The sequence below is a fragment of the Medicago sativa genome, chromosome 3 (assembly GCF_051527215.1).
Source record: "Medicago sativa cultivar Bolivia chromosome 3, Bolivia_mono, whole genome shotgun sequence".
In the NCBI taxonomy this organism is placed as follows: domain Eukaryota; kingdom Viridiplantae; phylum Streptophyta; class Magnoliopsida; order Fabales; family Fabaceae; genus Medicago; species Medicago sativa.
Window position 1 is genome coordinate 29576360 of NC_140751.1, and position 7941 is coordinate 29584300.

At 37.2% G+C, this 7941-nt stretch overlaps 1 pseudogene; it reads right to left on the minus strand.

The window, feature by feature from the left end:
• Nucleotides 1-290: 290 nt before the first annotated feature.
• On the minus strand, nt 291-5149 carry LOC146936999 (putative disease resistance RPP13-like protein 1; annotated as a pseudogene).
• Nucleotides 5150-7941: the final 2792 nt, after the last annotated feature.

The window sequence follows — 7941 nt, forward strand, 5'->3', positions numbered from 1 at the left end:
CTCAAGTAAGTTGACATTGCTTTGAACCAATAATCAATGTAGACTCTTATTAATCTACTTCTACTTATTCCATTTATTTCTACTTTTAGCTTTCATTTACTTGTTGAAAATTACCGAACAGAGTCCTGCGGACCCATCAAGTGATTTTAACAAAGAAAGAAATACATAAGTATCAGCTAACCAATTGGCCTCATAGTCTATCTTGTTATAACTCATGTTCATAGTCTATCTTGTTATAACTCATGTTCATAGTCTGAATTCTACAGAAACAAATTATTTTCCTGTTTAGCAATTATAATAGACGATTAGACCCATCAAACCACGCAGGTTACCTTTACTAAATATAGGACATGATTGAAGTGAAAGAAAAAACACCCAGAACGAATCAGTATCTATACCTCAATTTCTACATCTCTGAGAAGTCCTTTGACACAAGCTCATACGACTGTGACCAGCAGGGTTGACTTGATAATATGGAACCTCAGCCACCTCACTGTTAACCTGGATTCCCCAAATTGGTTCACACTGCAAAATTGACACATTTTTTTCTCAATGTCTAAAATTAAAGCATCCAGTAAATCCTTAACTTCAACATGCATGTGAAAATACCAGTAAGGGGTCTGGTTGTATCTTCTAACCTGACAAAAATCTGTTGAAGGATAATTTTTCTTGAGAACTAAACATAATTAAAGCAAATGATGCTGCAACATCAGGATGCCTTGCAGGTCTGATTATGCGTGATAAAACACTGTCTACATTTGTTGAATGATCTACACTGATCTGATAAAGTAAGTCGGTAATACTTTTAGGATCAACGATATTTTCCCACCTGAAGTAAACAAATTAAAACAGCTCAGATTAATGAAACAGATGTGATTCCAAACCTAGTTTCTTCTGCAAAATTGATGCAATAACTAGGTTTTATAAAACAAAATTGCAGACAACACAAGATAAATTGTCAGTGTCACTAAACTTTTGAAGTTTACTTTGGGAACAGAAGAATGGTCCCACTGATCAGAGTTTAACTCATAATATCATTAACTTATCCAAAGATTGATTATTGGTTGTGTTTAGAATGTCAAAAAAAATCTTGGAAGTTGGACCCGTCAGATGATTTGAAAATCCCAAGTAACGGCCAACACTCCTATTTTATTAAGTGTGTAAATAATATGTAACCCTGGTCTACCTCATAAATAACAATGAAACTTGACTATATTACATATCTCCTATTTTTTAAAATTTTAAATCCTTCTTGGACGATGAGATAAAAGAAAAACATACCTGAAATGGAAGTGAGATTCTTCATTTCCTTTCCCATGGCTCATATTGTCACTTCACCATTTATTTTTATGACAGGGATGTGAGAGATCTTGGACAAATTATCATTTCTCTTAGTGGCATACCTTGATTTTAACAGCGGACAGTGGCTAATGCTCAGTAACTTAAGAGAGGAAGGAAACCCAGACCTTGGCAGTAACCCAAGTCTTGGACAATCGTCAAATTCCAGTGTTTCCAAAGAGGAAGGAAATATATCCGGCAAGGACATAAGTTTTGGACAATTTACAAAGACAAGTGATTTCAGACAAGAAGGAAAAAAGTCTTTACAGGTCTCAAGCCTTGAACAACATTTAAATGAGAGATTTTTCATAGTGGAGATGTGTTGAAGCCCATTTCCTTTTAACCGCATCATTTCAGTGAGATTAGTTATTGTCAAAGACACAAGCAAAGGGGGCAGCAATTTCTTTTTCAGCAAGGTGTTAACAATATTATCACCTCCAATATGTAAATCAGACAAGTAGTAAAGGCTTTGGAAACCCCATTCAGTCACAGGTGTAGCTAACCCCAGGGATTCAATATGCATAAATTGTAATTTGGGAGGGAGACAAGCTACTTCGCAACACAACGATAACTTGTCTAGAGTCAAGCTTAAAAGAAAAATGAGAGTGTCCATCCGTTGTGGCAGTGATCTAAGGGATTCACAGTTACTGACCTTGAATGATTGGAGATTTGACAGGCAGAGGGAGCCATTTTCTGAAATAAAAATGGACTTGAGACTGCTACAGCCTTCAATGGAAAGACTTTGGAGCACAGGAAAACCATTCAGTTGAAAGGAGGTAAGTGAATCACAACAATTTTTTAACTCTAAATTCACAAGTGATGTGTAATTGCTCCATGTGTCAGGAGGCAAGAATGCTAAATTCTGACACTCATCTATACGAAGTGACTGCAACGAAGTGGGAAGACCATTTGCTGGAAATGCAGCAACAGACGAAATATAAATGAGATCCAAGTGTTGAAGACAAGTGGAGGTCATAAACATGTTAGGAAGAGATATTAGTTTGTTAAAGCCAAATATTGTTGCAACCTGCAGACGACATGGAGAATCATTTCCAAGCAACGACAATTCAGGGGAACCTCGACACATCAAATCTAAAGATTTAACTGAGGAAAGCCAATGCAGAGTAGATAGTGTAGCCGGCAAATGATTACACCAAAGTATTTTAATTTTCTCTATGGAAGGAAGATGACTAGGCAAAGGTCCCCTCAGTTCAGTACAGTCCCTAAGTATCAGAGTTTTAAGACGAGGAAAAGGAAACTCGCTGCCTCTGAAGGAAATCCATTCCCTCCAACTAGGCATACTATTAAATTCTAGCTTCTCAAGAGATGGAAATGGTTGAAATGGGGAATTAGTACTTCCCCCTGTCATGCCATAGAACTCTGGCCCAACTGTTTCCACTCTACACATACCATCGATCTCCAATTCTTTGAGAAAAGGTAGTTGTCCTAGTGGAGGAAGTGTTATGCAATACTCACAAGATTTGATGGAAAGGTACACCATGTTAGAAAACGAACAATCTCCCAACCAACTTGGAAAGCTTATCCCACCATAGAAGTCAATACTCAATTTCTTCTAGTTTATTGATGGTTGTAACTCACTAAGAATAACTTCATCTGTTGGCGATTCTTCAGTTTGTTGATCCCAGTATACTTCTAACTCCTCAAGGTGTACTTTGCGCTTTAAGTTGGCATCACACGCCTCATTCACATCAATGGCATTATGTAGGTTCTTGATGCAGAGTTTTCCCCGTAGGTTAGGAAACTTCCCAAGCTTTCTGATACTTGACCCAACTTCGTGCTTGCCCACCAGAAAAACAGTTAGTGTTTGAAGGTTTTCTAGTCTGACAAGTTGCATTGGCATCTCCTTTATCTTTGTATAGCTAATATCTAGGTGACGCAAATTTATTAACTTTCCAACATGCATCAGAAATTCAATGAGTTTCCGGCACCCTGATAAAATTAAAGTTTGCAAATAGTAAAGGTCACATGTTGTATCTGGCAAGCATTTGATTTCAGTGCGGGAGAGATTCAGATACCGCAGTTGCACCAACTTATTAATTGAATTTGGTAGCACGGTGATGTTATAATTTGACAAGGATAACACACGCAACCTTTTAATTGAAGGTATCAAATAATCAATCACTTTACCTGATAAGTAAGATTCTTGCCACCTAGAACCAATGGGTAGGAAACTTCGCAAGCATTTGAAATCGAAGAATGTCTCAAACTTTTTGAAAATGTCATACTCCTCTTGATTGTACGAAAGATGGTGAACATCTTCAGAGATTCTGCCACCAGATCCAAACCAGCAACAACTTTTCCCAGATGCAATTGTTGCTAGATCATAGACAACGTCGTGCATAACAAACTTTTCTTTAACATTATCATCATTTGATTGTTCAATTAAGGATCTTGATAACAATTCATTGAAGTAGTCATCACCAACTTCCTCTACTGTTTTTCCAACTATAGAATGTTCGAGGAAGCCTTCTGCCATCCACAACAAAATCAATTTCTTCCTATTAAAGGGATAGCCCTTTGGAAAAACCGAGCAATAGGCAAAACATCTTTTCAAATGAGAAGGAAGATGTTGGTATGTCAAAAGCAAAGAAGGCATAATATTATCATCTGGTATGTTCCATAAGTCGCTATTCAAGATTGCAGTCCACACATTTACATCTACCTTTGAACTCAAAAGCCCTCCGACTGTTTTAGCGACCATTGGTAATCCGCAACACTTTCTTGCAATCTTCATGCCAATTGCTTCTAGGTTTGGGGATTTATCGACACCACTTACAAATGCATGCTTAGAGAGTAAAGACCAACAATCTTCATCTGATAGAGGTTCTAATTTATGAACAGGAAATGTATGTGCAACCTCTGCGACTTTTTCACTACGTGTTGTGATGATCACCTTACTTCCACAATTTCCATTAAACAACGAAGTAATTAAATTGTTCCAATCACGATAATTGTCGTTCCATACGTCATCCAACACAAACAAAAACCTTCTACACATCAACTCTTCCTTTAATCGACCTCGAAGATGATTCAGATCTTTCCCAACATAAGTTCCTGTAGAGATGGAATTATAAAGTGTTGTGGTTACTCTAAACACATCAAAATCCTCTAACACACGAACCCAAACTTTCAAATCAAAATACTCATCAACTTTCCTATCATCGAAAACAAGTCTAACAAGCGTCGATTTACCAACACCTCCATCACCTAAAACAACAATCACACCTAACTCCTTATAAAAATTACCACTCTCACACATTAACATATTCATCAATTTCTCTTTATCATCCCTTCTACCAACTACAACAGATTCATTCACCACTGGATTTGACTGAGAAAAGATATCGCTTATAAATCGCAAACCAAGAAAATCGATTTGTTGAACAAAACCTTGAAGCATTAGACAAATCATACTAATTTGAAAATTGAACATAGAATCATTTGCAGGTTGTGTATTCTCTACCTTACATCGAAGCGAATCATAACCGATTTCATCGAACAAATCTTCGGCAGTAGAGATTGTATCGTACAATTCGTCACGCCATTGCTTGATTTTGGGATTGAAGAACTGTTTCTGTTCGGCGTCGCGAAGAACTAGGCGAAGAGTGAGAAGCTTTGTCTCCAAAACGGTGAGTTTCAAGAGATTTAAGTTGCTGTATTTGACGTAATCGATGAAATCTGATGAAGCGAGTTTTTGTAATAAGTCTTCAATGGTGGAAGAGAGGAAAGCGTCACCAGGCAATGTTGCTTCGGAAAGTCCCGGGTGGAGTAACCCCGAGATCAATCCCATACATGACCGATGTACGTACATCGGACTCCCTCGGTGTCGTGCGGGTCCCTTGCGGCTTAAACCGTTCCCCTTATGTCGAGAACCTCCCGTATCCCCCTGGCGTGGATAACAAGAGACACGAGCACCTACGTCTTGTTAATTTCAGTGACATGCGGGTCCCTTACGGCTTGAATCGTTCCCCTTAGATCGAGAACCTCTTGTATCCCCCTGATGTGGATAGCAAGAGACATGCCACCTACTTATTAAGTCATAGTCTTGTCGTACGTATACATAAACATATTCATACTTGCTTGCTTAATACCTCGGACCCTTGAGTCGATCCGATTAGCGGTAATCTTATACTTGTTCATACTAGTACTTGTTCATGGTGGAGAGATTAACTAATCAATCCATGGCTTAACATACATGCTCTCTTATTCTTAAACATGTGCGAAGAGTTTATACTTTGCGTCTTATCATTCTAAGAATTCATGCTAACTAACTAGTTCTCGACGACTATGTCGAGGCTCTAATTTTTCCCTTGCTTATGGATAACTTGCTACCCGATTCATAACATGTTTCTCTCATATGTCATGCCTTACTAACATGCTTAATACTTGCTTCATTTCATAAAAATCTTGCTTTCATTAATCATCATTTAAGACCTTGGTTTGAGGGGTTTACTTTCGTAAAAAGACACCACAGAGAAAACCGCGTCGCGAATCCCCATGCCTGCCTGAAGCAAGCAAAACAGTGAGGTTTCTCACTGTCTTACTCGCCTAAGCGAGTAGATTTGCTGGGGAGGCGAGTGGTAGCTCGCCGTGGCGAGTTGGGGGCGAGCAGGACCCCCCTTTCGGAGTTTTAGCTCGCCGTGGCGAGTAATAACTCGCTGTGGCGAGTTAGGACAGTCCAGAACACTTAAAAATGGTATTTTTGACCCAAAAACCTCAAACCAAGTGTCTCTAAGTATTTTGGAACATAATTGATCATATGAAACTTGTAAAACATGCATATGGCAAGTATTAACATGTATAGCATGCATGGCATAAAAAGGGGCAACTAGACTAACACTTAAACCCTATAATTTCTTATTATTCATAATATACATACATAGCATAATCATAATCCCAAAGGGTAGGATATCTATCTATGGAACTCACCTAATCAAGCTCTTGCAAAAGCTCCAAGCTCCAAGCTCAATCATGATAAAACCCCAACTTGTGATCACTTGCTTCCTATACTCAAACCACACCATCTTGTTATCTTTTCTTGCAATTCAAACACCATAATTCTTGATCATGAAGAAAACCCATCTTGAATCCTCTTCCATGTTACCATGAACCAAACCCTAGCTCTTGACTCCAAAAAAATATGCTCAACTCAAGTTGTTTCTTGATTAACCTTCCATCCCATGTAATAATACCCACAAGAGTTCCAAAACAACAACATAAACCTTAGCTTCTTGTTGCAATCCAAAACCCTAGATTTTTGATTCACTTCTTGAGAGGAGAAGTAGAGGAAATCAAACATAATCCAAGCTTCTTTAGGTTCAAAAGATCAAAAGGGAACATAGTTTAATAACTCACTAAGAGAAGATGAAGATTTAGGAAGGTTTGGTGGAGAAGAAGGGAGGAAGAGGCGTGATTGAGGAGAGAAGGGAGAGAGAAAGTCTTTTCCAAAGAATGGAGAGAGAAAGGATAATGAAAATGAGATATTTTGGGGGCCAACTTCAAATAAATATCCTTTCCATGCGAAATTACCATTATGCCCTTGCCTTGAACGTGTTAAAAACGACTCTGATACTTTTCCGTAAAAAGCTAACATCTCATAAAATATTTTCCATTAACTTACTTTCCATGAATTAAATTCATCTGACACGGTCAACGGGTAATATACCAAAACTGTCAGGCGGGATATTACAGGACTAAAAACAAATTTCTGAATATTTATAGGGACCATTACTTAATTAACCATGTTTGTTATATTACTGTTGTAATTGAAAAAGATAAATATGATTTGTTGAGTTTGTTATATTTGAAAGTCATAGATATCTATATATTTGATAGCTTAGTATCCTAAACATGGTTTGTTGAGTTTGTTACAATTTTGTCACATCCTAATTATTTGATATCTTAGCATATTTTTAAATCTTTTGTGACAAAAAATTAGGGGTGTTCGCAATGCGGTTTGGTTCGATTTTGAGGATAAAAGTCATCTGAACCGTAAGATAAATAAGTATGCGGTTTGGTTTGGTTTGGTTTGCTTGACTTTTAAAATAAAATCTAAACCAAACCAATGCAGTTTGGATTGGATCGGTTGGTGCGGTTTTTTTAGACAATAATTTTTTTTGTTTTCAACGTTGAAATCAAATTAAAAAGCTAAAACCCAACATATTCTCAGCAATGTTTTAAATTTCATAAAACATTACAATTTTATTTTCATCTAACAATGTTCCCAACTGTGTATACCAAATTAAAACGTGGACAAGAAGTAATCTTATTTTGTAAGAAATACAAAAGACTTAAATTTTAATCATTCTCTAAGGCTTTGTTTGCGAGTTTTGAGGGGAAGGAAAGGAAAGGCTTAGGAGGGGAAGGGAAGGAAAGGGAGGGAAGGGAGAAAGGAGGGAAAACCTTCCCCTTGTTTGGGAGTTAAAAAACCAACAAGGAAAGGAAATGGAGGGCTTATGTTATAATTTTATTATTTTACCCTTTTTTTCTCTTAAAAACAATACATTGTGTTATACTTTATAATATATCTTGAAATTTATTCAAAGCAACTTATCTCATAAAAAGTAAATTATTACGATCTAT